This window comes from Bos javanicus, chromosome 21, assembly GCF_032452875.1.
Source record: "Bos javanicus breed banteng chromosome 21, ARS-OSU_banteng_1.0, whole genome shotgun sequence".
Classification (NCBI taxonomy): Eukaryota; Metazoa; Chordata; class Mammalia; order Artiodactyla; family Bovidae; genus Bos; species Bos javanicus.
In genome coordinates, this window is record NC_083888.1 from 36,071,072 (window position 1) to 36,087,433 (window position 16,362).

Consider the following 16,362-nt stretch of genomic DNA (forward strand, 5'->3'; position numbering starts at 1 on the left):
ATGGCTCCTTGTTGGTGAGACTCTTTCCTCCACATAATTATTTTAAGTCAGTGCTACCAAGAACATATTGATTTAAAGTCAAAAACTACTTGTATATGTTAAAGGCCAAGTTCCTAGAGAATAGTTAGGGGAAGAAGGAAAATCATCTTCCTTTGCTGAGTCTAATATTTAGCCCTGCAATGACAACAAAACTCCACGAAAGCGTCACCTTCATAAAACCCCTCTAACAAATATCACAATTCTACCCCCTTCCAGCCTTCTCCTGAACTAGAGAGATGAGGAATTCCATGTTCTCACCAGCTCAACAGCATTTCTCATCTTCCCAGGTGGCTCAGTGGTACAGAATCTGCTTGCAATGCAGTAGATGCAGGAGACCCAGGTTCAATCTCTGGGTCAGGAAGATTCTGTGGAGGAGGGCACAGCAACCCTCTCCAGTATTCTGGCCTGGAGAATCCCATGGACAGAAAAGCTTGGCAAGCTACAGTCCATGGAGTTGCAAAGAGTTGGACACAACTGAATCGACTTAGCATGCATGCACATCACATACTTTGGCGCTGACAATTTATGGAAAGTTGAGTGAATAGAAAGAAGCATCCTTGCTTATTAAAGGTGGAATCGTGTTTGCAACACACATGAAAATATCCAGACTGGTCGAAGCAGATCCAGGATCAGTGGCTCAAAGTGGGGTCCCCAGAGCAACAGCATGAACATCTCCTGGCCACATGATAAAAATGTAAACTCGGACTTCTCTGGTGGTCCAGCCTAGAGGGGTGGGATGGGGTAGGAGATGGCAAAGAGTTTCAAGAGGGAGGGGACATAGGTATATCTGTGGCCGATTCATGTTGATGTATGGCAGAAATCAACACAATATTGTAAAGCAATTATCCTCCAATTAAAAATAAATAAATTAATTAATTAAAAAAAATAATCTTCCTGCCAATGCAGGAGACATGAGTTTAATCCTTGGTCTGGGAAGATTCCGCATTCCACGGAGCAACAAAGCCTGGGCTCTGCAACTACTCAGCCCGTGTGCTCCAACTACTGAAGCCCATCCACCTAGAGCCCGTGCTCTGCAAGAGAACCCACTACCGTGAGAACCCTGTGCAATGCAGAGTAGCCCCCACATGCAGTGACAAAGATCCAGCATAGTCAAAAATAGTTTAATTTTTTTTTTTTTAATGTAAATGTAAACTCTTGAGGCCCACCCTAGAATTTTGGAATCAGACATTCAGGGCATAAGAGTTGGGTTCCAGCAACATACTTTAAGGAGACGTCCTGATCATTCTGGTGTGGCTTAGTTTGAGAACTGCATAATACAGAGAAGAACTGCAGCCACTCAGCCTTCATCCTCCACCTCCCAGTGTCTGTGGACACGTTTCCACTCAGAAGGCAGTGGAGGAGAACTCCGTGGCCCATAAAAGCAGCCACAGTGATCAGAGCTCCCTTGGAAAACCTCCTCCTACCCAGGAGTCAGGGTAAACAGCCAAAGCAAATTCCTGGAGCAAATTTTACTTTCACCCCAGCTCTTTTAAGTGTGGCTGTGACTTCAACTCTGACATACCTATTTCAGAACGGAGTGTTCAAGGCATGTATATTTACACATCCACATCACAGCTGTGTCCATCAGTAAAACCACCTGCGGAGTGTAGCTGTCCAAGGGAAAGGAGAGATTTGCCTCCATTAGGTTTGCTCACTGTATTGCAACTATATTTTTGGACTTCCCTTATCACAGCGTGACGTCCATTTGCACACCACATTTTTCCAGTGACTGAAAAGGGATCGCCGCAGCTTGGCAGCCGGCACTGCAGCACAATCATTTATTTCTCACAGCACTCCTCTCTGGACGTTCCCATTGAGCACAGAGCCTTTGAAGTCCATGGTGCATATAATTCAGTTGACAGTGGATTGGATTGGAGTCCATCTAAATAAAGCGCAAGCCTGAGCAGGCATCAAAATATCTCCTCCATAATTGGCAAGCTCTATTATTCTACTGAGCTATTAAAAAAAAAAAAAAAGACATTTTCTTGGCTACATATTTTATCGAATTTTGCTACAATGAATTTCTTTTTACTTTCAAGATGTCTTTTTTTTTTATGTCTCAAAATTTCTGCCATTCTAATAAGCTCTCAAGTTTGCCTCAGTTTCTACTTACCCATTTGCCCACTAAGAAAACAAATGAATATTTTAAAGAATTTCTCAGGCTTTTTGATCTATGAGGATCACTTTGGTTTCCCTTGAGCTTTTCCATCTAATTTGTGTAAATCCTTTTTAAATTGGGGTTCATTTACTTAATGTTCAATGTCTTCAATGACTTTCTAAAGCTAATTTTGAAAGACAGGGGTGGTTCCAGGAGAGAACTTCCTCTCTGAATGGTTCTTAAAAAAAAAAGAAAGGATGGGAGGGGAATTTGGAAACAGAGACCAAGGATGCTAATTTATTGTAGTCATAATGTGGAAAACACTGAAATAGTTATAACAGTAACCCTTAGCTTTCTATGTCTTCCCCCTCCTGGACCTAAGTTAGGATTTCAATCATTCTGCCTGTGTTGGTATGTTTAACTCTACGTTGCAATATAAGTAAAACTAGTCTAAGAAACACCTGGGGTGATTTAAAAAATAAAGAAGGACAAAGAGGATGCTAACAGTTGGCACTAGGGCATAAAAACACAGAGAATATAAAATGTAATAGCAATTGCAAAATGTAATACAATTGCATGAAAATGCAATTAAATCAGGTTGGATAAATAGCTTCCAGGATATAATAGCAAGAAGAGAGAGTTCATTTCAATGAAGTGAAAATGGCAAAAAACGGAATAAATAATTTAAAGCTGGAAATGAAAAAAGTTCGTGTGGAGTTTAGAAGACAATTGAGCTCATCTGACCTTGTGCAAGTCGGTTAACCTCCTGGGGCTTCACTTTCCTTATTAGGAGAAGGAGGGGACGGGGGGAGAGTTAGACTACGAGATCTCAAAGGTCTATTCAAGTTCTAAATTCCCCTCCTGGGCATGGGAAGGAATGGAAATGTAGGGCATCAACACAACGACATTAGTAGCTCTGGGAAAAAAAAAAAGTACTCACACAAACTGTGAATTTGGGTTTCATATGAAGCATTGATTTTATCTGCTGTGAACCTTTGTTATTCTTTATAAAAATAAAAGATAAGAACAAATGCCTACAATGGTTGGGTTTCCCTGTTTTCATCTTTTCCTGGCTACAATGTTCCCTTATCTGGGGTTACAAAAAAGGCAGTCTGCATACAGATAAAACAGTTCTGTGGATAATGCTATGCTGCGGTTTCAGGCTCAATCACTCTCTTCTCTTTCTGCCCATCTGCTGCTTTTCATTCACCTGATCCTCCAGGGTAGTGAAGTTAGCTGGGTGCTAATCAGTGAATAGGGAAAAGTAAAACAAATGTTAGTGCAACCTGGGTGGATCATGGGTCATGGGTCAATCAAGCAAGGACCCGAGTGAGAACTGCTAAGAGACTTAACTCATTTAACCATGAAGACACGATGAAGGAAAGCAATGCCCTCATACAATGTATAGACATCAGTCAGTCATGCAGACCAAGGGGGTATGTTGTGTTTATAATGCTTATTCAGAAATCCAAGGGATCTGGAGGAAAAAAAAAAAAAGGTATTTTTAAGCTCAATGTCTTTTTTTGTCTACATTGTACTTTGAGAAAACAAAAAAGTAGTCAATCCTGTGTTCATTGTCATTTGAGGATATATTTACTCCCCTTCTCTATTCCCAACTAGCTAATCGACAAACATGGAATTTAACCCCAATCTTTGTAAATGAAAGGCTATGGACTATGTCCAAAGATTTAACGCTCAAATTCCTGATTGGAAATCCATCTATTTGTCAGTTATATGATGGATCTGTTGGTGATCATTGAATGGTGTTAGTAATTTCTCCTTCTTAATATCAGAGAGTGTACTGTTGATATAAATCACTGAAATACTATAGTGAAGAGATAATATGATGGACCCTGAGGCCAGACTCCCTGGGTTTGAATCTGGGTCCGCTGTTTCCCAGATATGAGATGGAGGCAAAGTAACTGGGCATTAGTGTCCTCACGTGCAAAGATACTAATGTTACCAGTAGTACCTTTCTCATAAGTATATTATGGTGATTAAAAGAGCTACTGCAGGTCAGATGTTTAGAAGAGTGCATGGAACAGAGTGGGTGCTCCATGTGAGCGATTGTGACGAGGAGAAGGCTTTCGGAGGAGCCAACAATGAAATGAGTCCCATAGTTTAATTTCAAGACTTAGTCCTGAATTATGTGCAAAAGTCACACTGCAGAATATCTACCTAGTCTCTTTCTCCTAGAAAAATATTGCCCACCCTTAGTTGTGTTACAGATTATTTGGAAAGGAATTTGAAAAGGAATGCTGTGAGCATGTGTAATGGGCTTTAGTTGATGTTTTGCTTATGTACAGGAGCAAGACTGAGAAAATTAGAGTACACTCCCAACAGAGAAAGCTCAAGCTTGCCTGGTTCCTCTAGGACACAGTAACATACTCAGGTTACCCATGATAATAGGAGTTAATCTTACAGGAATATGGGGAAGACATGTAGCTCAGGAAACTGTCTAGCTTTAGAAAACCAGAACTTATGAAGCTCTGGTTTTCTGAACTGAATCATCATTCAGAATAGAACAACCATCTAGACCTCTTCTTTTCTCAAGACTCAGCATCTCTAGCATCGATTTCTATCTTTCTACACTTTTCCTTTGGCTTCCCAGGTGACTCAGTGGTAAAGAATCTGCCTGCCAAGGCAGATGCAAGAGAAGTGGGTTTGATCCCTAGGTTGGGATGATCCCCTGGAGTAGGAGGTGGCAACCCACTCCAGTATTGTTGCCTGGAGAATCCCAAGGACAGAGGAGCCTGGTAGGCTACAGTCTGTAGGGTCGAAAAGAGTCGGACACAACTGAGAGCACACACACACTTTTCCTCTACCACTTGAAACTTCCCCCTGTCCCACAATTAATTACCTCAGTTAGACCTAGTTTTATTTGTGTGCTTTGTTCTTGTAGGAGAAGATGAATCTATTGGACAGAGTTCCAAATCCAAACCTTCCATAAAGTTCTCATCTAACCTATTCATAGACTTAAACTCAGAGCCTCACCACTGGTCTAATCAGTTGTGCACAGTGTAAACGTCTTGCAGGATAAAGCACAATAAATCACACCCAATGATTGGCTCCTTGGTTATACTGTTTGGAATGCAGAGCCTGGAAGCCAGAGGCTGTGCGGGCAACAGACATTCATAATTTCTAGAGTGAGACACACAAGACTTTTGTGAGGTTAGATTCACATTATGCCTTACTGATCATAATAGGCTAGAAAGCAAATATCACTGTTTTAGAAGTTATCTTTAATTGCCACTCTTTTTTGATTTTTAGAAATTACAACTAGCTGAAAGATCTGTCTTGGCTCGAAAACTAACAATGAAAAAAATCCTCATCACAGCAGCAAGAAAGCTTTGATGCCAATGAGTTACAGAGGATTTTATAAATATATATAAACCAAATTGGGGCTTCCCTGGTGACTCAGACAGTAAAGAATCTGCCTGCAGTGCAGAAGACCCGGGTTCAATCCCTGGGATGGGAAGATCCCCTGGAGAAGGGAATGGCTAGCCACTCCAGAATTCTTACCTGGAGAATTCCATGGACAGAGGAGCCTGGTGGCCTATGGTCTATAGGGTCGCAAAGAGTAGGACACGACTGAATGACTGAGAACTCACACACGCATAAACCAAAATCAGCTAAATCAAAACCAGTTAAATTATTCCTGGATTCAAATAAATGCTACTATGAATGAGGTTCTTTCCAAAAGAAAAACGTCTGACTCTTAAGCATGTTGAAACTTTAAGTATAGAAAAAGCCAAATAATAACAATAATGGGCAGGCTCTGTTTCAACTCCATATTGCTAACATGACTTTACCCTTCTGGGTTTTTAGTTGTGTTTATCTCAGGACCAAGTGTCACAGGAACTCACAATAAGCATACTACATAATCTTTGCCTCACTTGGAAAAGCAGAAACTTACACACATGTAAGATTTCAAATATTACTGCACATATTATGAGTAAGCACCTACACAAAGAATAGGGTATATGAATTGTCTATGACAGTGGTTCTTAGTCTTGACTCTACGTTAGAATCACCTGAGGATTTTTTAAACATGATGGTGGCAGGAATATCTGATTTAGTTGATTTGAGTTAGTTCCAGGCATTGCTATTTAGATTAAATGGAAATTTTGATAAAAAGGATGCTAATATGCAATTCACACTCCCTGAAGCAGAGGGGATTTATGTGAACCAGAAGAGCCTGAGAAGACTTTGGGAAAAGGTATGCTTTAGACATGACCTGAAAAGGATTCAGTGAACATAAAAGAGGACAAAAATTATTCTATGACAAGGAAAGTGTGAGCAAAATTGAGAGGGCGGGAAGATACCCTGGAGAAGGGAATGGCAATTCACTCCAGTATTTTTGCCTGGAGAATTCCATGGACAGAGGAGCCTGGCAGGCTACAGTCCATGGGATTGAAGGACTGAGTGATTAACACTTTCACTTTCACTGAGAGAGATCACATTCACATAGCTTTTATTTTTTTTTTTACAGTATATTGTTATAATTGTTCTATTTTATTGTAGCTAGTGTTTTTAACCTCTTACTGTATCTAATTTCTACATTAAACTTTATCATAGGTATGTGTGTATTGGAAAAAGCATAATACATGCAGGGTTGGATACTATCTGTGGTTTTAGACCTCTGTTGGGGTCTTATCCCCTAAGAATAAGAGGATACTGCTGTATAAACAACAATCTGAGGATTTGGAATTTAATTAACAAGTCATTGGGAAAGAAAGGAGAGCTCGCAGAGGTCTTTGAAGGAGAAACTAACAGGATTCTAGGTCTGATTGGATGTAGTGACTGAAGGACTGGGACATCATCAACTAACCATTGCTTTGAAGGTTATGAAATATATATATATTTTATTCTTAGGGATTCCCTGATTTCACTCAAAGTTAAAAAAAAGGTAATCTAACATTTTTCTGAATACTTATAGTATCAAGTTAATGCAATACCACCCTTGATTGGTAGGTTCTACTCTCTAAAGTAGGTTGTATCCAGTCTATGAAGTCTTTAATATTGAGGAGTCAGGAAATGAAAAATAATTTATAGTTACGTCCTATCATTCATCTAAAATGAAGAATATCTGTACTATACATCATGTACAAGGGCATATTCTTTCTTGAAGCTTTCTATGTCATTTAAAACTGAACTTCTGGATGGCTTTTGGTGCAATATCAGAAGACAGCAATCTTATCTTTATGAAAACCTTGAAACTGTATGATATAGGGGAAGTAGCAATGGATTTAAATCAAGTTCTTCCATCAAATAACTGTCTGGACTCTGAGCAACTCAGTTAACCTTTTGAGACTTCAATTTCCTCATCTGTGAAATCAGGAAAGTGACCTGGATGATGCCTAATGTTCTTTCTAGCTCTAAAATTCTGTGATCTACTTGTTCTCTAAAATCTCTTTCACTGAATGGTTAATGGTTTTGAAGATAAATGTTATTTGGCTTAAACGTACTTCTCTTAACATTTTTTAATCTCTTAGGGTTTCTGTTCACTTAACATATGTAAACGCAACTGTTGTGTGAGTTTACTCTATGAACCCAATGAGCTGGGTACAATGAGAGTCAATTTCAAACCATACCAAGTAAATAGTCAATGGTGTTGTCACTGCCCTTGTTCCAACCTCATCAATATCTCCTTTTCTGGTATCGTCAGGAGCTAAGAGTAGCTGTTCCAGAAAATGCCATCTCCTCTTATTTTCCATTAAGGATTTCTCTGTGTGTCTTTTCCATGCCAAGTATTTTCAGGGTTCCATGAAAACAGAAGAACTGCCCCTCACTCAAATAGAAGACTTTCTTCTTATTGGTTACCTGGATTGCCATAATGAAAAGGTTAAAAAGCAGAGACTGGAGTTGGTAGAGAAGAGTGCAGAGATTATACAGAAATATTTACAATACCACGACTATACTACAGACAAATGGTAGCATTCCTACTGTATGACTGCCAAGGTGACTTCAGGCCACTGAAGGTATATAGTAAGATATTGTGATTTATAATAAGAAATATATTTGGTCTTTGTCCCCGTTTCTGGCACAGACTTCCTAAAACCCTTGGAATTTCCTAAGTGATGAGAGTGATGAAAAAGTGCTTTGTGTTATTGCTAATGAGGCTTTTGGACTGCACCTATGGATGGGAACTGGTTGGCAAGAGAACCAACCATGTGAATAGAGGGTTAGAACTTTCAGTCCTGTGTCCTCAATCCCTATTTCTGACCGTTGGGGAGAGTAAGGGAGAAGAGATGGAAATTGAGTACAACCACTAATGGCTAAAGATTTAATCAACCTTGCCTACCTAGTTGATTTTATGGAGGCTAATGAAGCCTCCATAAAACCCCCAAAGGGCAAGGTTTGGAGATAATTCAGGTTGCTGGAGATTTGAAGAGAGTGGTACTCTGGAGATGGAATGGATGCTCTGAGCCCTTCCCGCATACTTCACCGTAGGCGTCTCTTTATCTGGCCACTGATTTATATTCTTTAGTATCTCTTGTAATAAACAAATAATCTAGTAAAATGTTCCTGAGTTTGTGAGCCACTCTAGCAAATTTATTGAACCCAAAAGGGACAGAGTAGTTCATGTGAACCGCCATTCTGTAGTCAATGGGTCAGAAGTGTAGGTGATAACCTGGGTTTATAACTAGCCTCTGAAGTAGAGGGCAAGACAGTGGGATTGAGCCCTTAACCTGCAGAATCTGACAGTATCCCCTGGTATTTAGTGTCAGAATTGAGTTGAATTGCTGGACACCCAACTAGTGTCTAAAGAACTCTTGGAATTGTGGGGAACTTCCCTTCTTCCCCCCACCCCAACACGCTGGAATCGGTGGTCAGATCATTGGTAGTAATGACAGGTTGCTGTTGTCGTGTTAGTTGCTCAGTCCTGTCCGACTCTTTGCGACCCCATGGACTATAGCCCATCCAGCTCCTCTGTCCATAGAATTCTCCAGGCAAGAATACTGGAGTGGGTTGCCATTTACTTCTCCAGGGGATCTTCCTGACCCTGGGATCAAATCCAGGTCTCCTGTGTTGCAGGCAGATTCTTTACCATCTGAGCCACCAGGGAAGCCCAATGACAGGTTAGGTCAAGCCCAATTAACAAGCAACCCCATAGTCAACAACAAAGTTGTATATCTTGCTCAAGATACATAGATTCTCAATATCATTATTGTTTGAACCCCCAGGCTAACAGAGTAGCTCCCATCCCAACAATACTGAATACAGTGCCAGAGAACAGAGTGAGACCTGGGGGATTTGCAGCAGCAAAGTAAATACTCAGCTCCAAAATGATTCACATCATTTCTCCTTATGATGCATCATCCAGAGCTAGTCACAGGTCCCTAACATCCACAAGCGGGGCAGGAAGTGCAATCTACTCTGTGTTTAGGAAGCCAAGAGCTGGAAATAATCAGAGAGCAGCAATTGCCATTCTACATTGTTACCTTAGAGATAATATTTACATAGTACTCTCCTAAAGGTATTTCAAATTTTGAGTTGCTGGAAGTTCTATCTTATGCCAGGGTAAATCCTTATATGTTAAATAAATAAATGTTAATAGAGCCAGGTCTTAGACTCTTAATCTTTAAGAATGACTTCTGTTTACCATTATGCTATCACATTGCTGGATATGAAGTCATCTTTAATGCCAGCCTTGGCTCAGTGGTAAAGAATCTGCCTGCCAACACAAGAGAAGCAGGTTTGATCCCTGGGTCAGGAAGATCTCCTGGAGCGGGAAATGGCAACCCACTCTAGTATTCTTGCCTGGAGAATCCCATGGACAGAGGAGCCTAGGAGGCTACAGTCCACAGGGTCTCAAAGAGTTGGACACAACTGAGTGCACACACATGTACACACACACAGTTCAGGAAATTTGAATACTACAGATTGAGGCCAGACAGTGAAGGACTGGCTTCAACCAATATCAGCTATAGAAAGTGTCAGTTCTTGATCCACACTGCAAATGTATGATCCACTTAGCACTTCTGCATATAATGAACAACTCACTTGGATCACCTCACCTTTGGAATAAATCCATGTTAAGACTCATTAGGAAAAAGAGGCACTACATTGGTAGGCATCGTTACTTCAATATTCTACACATCCTATGACCCAGAGTTTGTATTTTGTAGGATGGAAAAGAGAATGTAAAACCTCACATTCTGAGCTAGTTTCAAATATCAGAAAATATAGAAAATCATTTACTTTCTGGATTTAACACATAATTCAGGAACACTCAGATATCTGTTTTTTTCATTTAGTTTTGAAGTAGTGAAGTTTGGAGGGTAAGCATGAAAGTGATTCCATCAATATGATTAACAATATGATTCCATCATATTCATCAATATAAATAGTTGCACTATTTCAAAGAGCTCAGATCCACAATATAATTTCAATTTATTTGGACTATTTTTCTTCATAGATTTTCTATAGATTAATTGCTCCTTATTTTTTCATTGTGTTTGGTCTTAGAAGTATGAATCTAGTTAAAGTGTCAGTTCCTTTTCTCCATAAGGAAATGGCCCTGGCTAGAAGTGAACCGCATTCATGGCTGGCTCTGGTGCTATCTCTTTAGAGCTCCCCGTGTTTTATCTGGTCTGTTACTCAACCTGTCCTCTTTTCCCTAGAGTTCTGATGGAGCTCTTGGGATTTCAGCTGGCTCCAGATAAAGGTGGTTTCTGACAATGAGAACTGAGTTCCAGACACTTTCTAGTCACTTTTAGTTGAACATGTGAAGACAAAAACCCATGTTCAAACATTTGAATAGTTCACAAGCCTATACAGATTTCTAGATTTAAAGATACCTGTTCATCATGATACCTAAGGGACTGAGATCCTTTGTCCCTTCTAGAAACTGTCTCCATTTCCTTCTTTTCTTGCTCTCTTCCCCTCTCATATTCACTTTATTCTCTCTCTTTGTAAACACATTTTATTATAATTGATAATACATACATAATATATGCAATTTAAATATGTAATTAAATAAAATAACTATTCGTGAGCCCAACACCATAACTAAAACTAAAATATTATCAATCTCACTATTGCTACCTGTGGGCTCTTAACCCAACAATCCCATTTGTATTTATTGTTCTATGGCTTTTATTTATAGTGTTACCACATACATAAATATCCCTAAGTCAATAGCTTTCCAACTCAGGTTATGGACATGAAATCAAATTAATGCATCATGGCCAGAATTTGGTTTTAATGAAATAGAATATAATGGGGTAGAAAACACCAGAGTACATGAACATGGTTAAGGGCAAGTAATGTTGCAAGAAAATTTGTTTCATTCTGTGTGTGTATGTGTGTGTGTGAAACCATTTCTTACAGTGGTTCATGGATCACAGTGTAAGATATATTTCTTCCTTTGGCCTATTGTCAAAAAGTTTTTAAAACACTGCTCTAAACAATCTATTGTCACTCTTGTTGTTTCAAACTTTAAAAAAAAAGTTGTAAAGCACTGAGTTATTCTTTATGGTCCAGGGTTCATCTATGCTGATTTAGTTTCACTGCTGTATAATATTCTATTGTAGGATCATAATGCACTTGATTTATACATTCTCCTGTCAGTTGTCATTTGCATAGTTTCTGATATTTTAACAAAAAGTGCTGCTGTGAATATTCTTCTGACCTGATGCCTTTATGTAAGGATTTCTGTGGAGAATACCTCTAGAGGTAGAATTGTTAGATCTTAGGTGTGTGCCTGTTGTTACAGACGATAATGTCAAAATATTTTCTAAAGTGATTTCTTCCTTTGTCTACCTTCTCCTCTCTCCTCCCATAGGCAGCCAGAAATACCATGATGTTCTGGAATTCACAACCCTGCACTTGTACTTTGAAGCTGCACTGATTCTAAGAGTTCTTTCCTAATGCCTCATCTACTTCACATGAAAGGCTTTTTCCCATCTGGGCTATGAAACACTCTTTGAGGTCAGTTCTTTTATATTCTGATGGAAGCTTCAGCAGCTCTGAGCCCCTGAGAAGTCTTTCCTTTATCCATGATCTGTTTGATTCTCAGGAATGGTGTCATATAACTAGCTGCCATTAAGTCAAGCCCTGGCCCTATATCGAACTTGATTTCCCTAGTATTTGTCAAGAACTGTGAAGGGTCTGAGATTTTACGTGACTTTAACTTGACTTGTAGGCTAAGATACTCTGAAATAGTTTCATGGATGCTGATGAAAGACATGAGAATCCTGGGTTAGAAACAAAAATCTTTATTACCCACAGAAATAGCAGTAGGCAGCACTTCCTTGGGGCTTGGTCCCCAAGCCCCAGGTCTTAAAGGGCAATTTGAAGAGGGCCAAGTAACACCAGCACAAGAGATGAATTGCAAGACAGAAGAGGACCTCTGAAATTAGGAAACATATACTGGTTGTGGATTAAGCACATTTGTTCATTGTTCCAGAGTGATACACTCTCTTCCAAGGTTGAAAGTAACCCTGCCCTTTGCTCCAAAACGGGACACCATTTCTCTTTCCCAAGGATGCTCACTGAGCAAATATCCTTGAAAAGACAGTACAAAATAAGGCACTCAATTTCTCTGCTCATAAGACACGCAGACGTGTGAGAGAGATCTGTGGAGAACTGTCTCTCAACAGTTCTCTGTAGGAGCATTCAGGTCTAAATGTCCTTGGAGAAGGATGACATCAACTTATCTGCATCAAATTACCATCACCCAGTTTAAAAAAAGGACATTTGCTTTTCTTTGTTTCTTTATCCCTAAATCATATCTGTATTAGGATAAACTACATTATGCTGTGATAACAAATGCCCCCCCCAAAAAAATCTCAGAGGTTTGATAAAACCTTACTTCTCACATTAGTCTCTTCAAGGCTCTGTTCCAGGCCATCACCCAAACTGATAGAACTCTAGTCTTCATAATAATGTTCTGTGCTCAGTTGCTGAGGCATGTCTGACTCTTTGTGACCCCATGGACTGTACCCTGAGATGGCACATGGTATTTTTCCAGGCAAGAATACTGGAGTGAGCTGCCTTTTCCTTCTCCAAGGGATCTTCCCAACCCAGGGGTGGAACCAGCATCTCCTGCTTGGCAGGTGGATTCTCTACCACTGGGCCACTGGGGAAGCCCAATCAAACTCTACCTTCTTGTAAATGTAACATAGGCAGCATCACCTCATCAATTACCCTGACATCATTGAGAGAAAAACTCAAGCATGGGCTTTTCATTGCTTTATCCTGGAAGTGACAGTTTTCTTTATCAAGGACTGGGTACACAATCCTATCTAACAGCAAGGGTGCGGGGATGGTAGGGAAGCTGGTGGAAGACTGGATTGAGTGTTCCTCTCTCAGCACTTTATTTGGGCCTGTAAGCATTTTTCATATTGTCTGTTTTGCAGGCACTTCTAATCCATTTCTTAGGTTAAATTACCAGATCTACTCTCCAGTTTCTACAGAACTCTTTCGGATAATATATCTACTCAGTCCTCCAGAACATAAAATCAGAATCCTATCCTGGGGACTTCCCTGGCAGTCCAGTGGTTAAGACTCCGCACTTCCACTGCAAGGGGGCACAGGTTTGATCCCTGCTTGGGGAACCAAGATCCTGCATGTTGTACAGTGCAGCCAAAAATAAAATAAAAAACGTATCAGTTTAAGATAAAAAGGAATCCTATCTGGATGTATTTTTATTCAAATAGGCTTTATGTTGGTCATTCTTTATAACAGGCAAATTACACTTGATATTATAGGAAAAGAAAGTTTACTTACCTCAGAATCTGAGTTTTTTCTTAGTTTTATCCTTTACTGTGTGCCAGGTAGGTGGTCAGATGATAAAGAAACCGCCTGCAACGCAGGAGACCAGGGTTCGATCCCTGGGTTGGGAATATCCCCTGGAGAAGGGCGTGGCAACCCTCTCTAGTATTCTTGCCTGGAGAATTCCCATGGACAGAGGAGCCTGGAGGGCTACAGTCCATGGGGTCACAAAGAGCAGGACATGACTGAGCGACTAAGCACACAGGAATAAAAAAGATCAAAAAAGAAAAGTGAAACCAGCACTCTGAGAGTCCGGGGCGCAGTGGAGAGAGAGAGAGAAACACACACTTGGGGGCCAATTCTGTGAAATAACCTTCTGTGCACAGGATGCTCTGACAGGTGTGCACAGGGTACTTTGGGACTTGAAACAGGTGGCTTGTAGCTCAGATCAGGGAATTCTGAGATCTTCTGATTTGATTCTCTGGGAAACAACTCAAGTGAATCTTGAAAGGCAAGTCAAGTTAAGCCTAAAAAAATTTTTTTTTAAGAAGTCAAGGTGGCTGGAAAGTCATTTTAGAAAGAAAGAACAATTGGCCCAAGGGCAGAGTCATGAAAGAACATGACTGTTTTTAAAATGTAAGTACTTTGGTATGACTGGGCACATACAGTGAGTATTAGGAGTTAAAAGAGATGAAAATGGACAGAAGAGTCAGAAGAGATTCTGCATGAAAACAATGGGGAACCATTGAAGGATGTTCAGCGTGATGAGGTTATTGTATTAAAAAGATTCCGCTGACAGCAGCCAGGGGGTGTAGAAGTAAGTGCGACTGAACCAGTAGAAGTGTTAGGAGGCTTTTAACAATATCCCCGAGGTTGGTGGCAGTGTGGATAGAGAGGACAAAATGGATAGCTGCGGTGATGAGTAGATGGAGTATCACAACGTGGTAATTAAATGGACCTTGGGGATGTGAAAGAAAGGTTTAAGTGAAACTGCAAAATCCCAAAGTTAGAAAGAAGAAACACAAATTTTACTTTGGAAATAAAAAGTGTTTACTCTTTAATTGGCAGCAGTGGAAGATCATGGTGCATATTCTTACCTGAGCTCCGCTGAAGCCAGGAATGTAGATTAGAACTCACTCAGGAACAGGCAGATGAGAAGAGAGAATAGAGGGGATGTGACAACATCCTAAGAAGAACCATACTGAAAGTGTATCTACTGATATTATATAAAAGCTTCTTGTGGACCTATGGTTAAACAATGTGAAATTTTATGAAAAAAAAATCACCAAAATAATGTCGAGATACTTTGCCTCACCAGCTTCCGCCTTCTGAGCATATTCAGCACGAATTCCATTTTGAAGAAAATCACAAATCGAAAGTAAGTGGCAAACTGAAAGTGTTGTTAGTCATCAGAAAACACTAAATATATTTTATACTTCTAAAGCTCTTGTCTTTGGTGCACTGCTGGAGTAATCATGATAAACCTCACGAAAGTCCCAGGAGGTAGGCAAGGAGCATGACAGTACTCTGTAGCATCCTTGTAAATAATAACAGATGCTCATCCATCCACAAAACCATTCTGTGCCAGACTGCCTTAGGTCATAGGTTGGTTGAACAAAGGAAATCCCAGTTTTCTACCTGTCCCAGCTCAGAGATTGGCATTCAGTGTAACTGCTGTCGAACCAACTGGAGTCAGGAAATCTTGCACAGAGAGTAACACCTTGGGATATTAGAACCTTGCCAAGGAGCTCAAAACACAATAACCTGAGTCATTGATTCACTAACACCAGGAGGTCCTTGTGGGGCAGGAAGTGGCTTTGTATACAATTTTAAAAGACTTCATACCTTAAAATCAGCAAGTTAGTGGCCAAGTCAGAATTCCAGTAAATTAGGTCCTCTATTTACTAAACCCAAATACTTGGCAATATCAGAGGAATATCTAGAGGGATCTTGGAGGATGCATGCCTTAGAAACTCCCCTGATGAGCTCAGCTACATCCACAATTTGCTTGGTACAGAGCCATTTGATTCACCACCTAAAAGCACTTGGAGAGGTGGCCCGATCTCCACTCCAGCCCCTTTCATTCATCTTCTCCTAAATTGATGCTGTTCTTTTCAGCCCAGTTTCAAGCCAGAGCCCCTGCTATTTTGACTGGAGGCAGAAAATGAGTAAGAAAGAGTGATAATTCCCATCAACAAATATCCTGAGATGTTCCCTTGTTGCTTTGGCATGGCACCTCATGACATTCTCAGCTTCTCCTTCACTACAATGGAGATTAAGATCACACTGTCCTGCCTCCTGGGCATATTGTATGGTTCTTGAAAAACTAATCTAAAGGCATTTAAGCTCAATGGCCTCACAGAGTTTACAACTTTTGATAGAACAGAACATTCTCAAAAATATGCCCTTCTAAAAGAAAAGAAAAGAAAGAAACCACTTCTCCTTTAAAAACAGGAGAATGGAAATCATAGCAGTTATTATCTGTTTCTACTCAGGGCTGAATT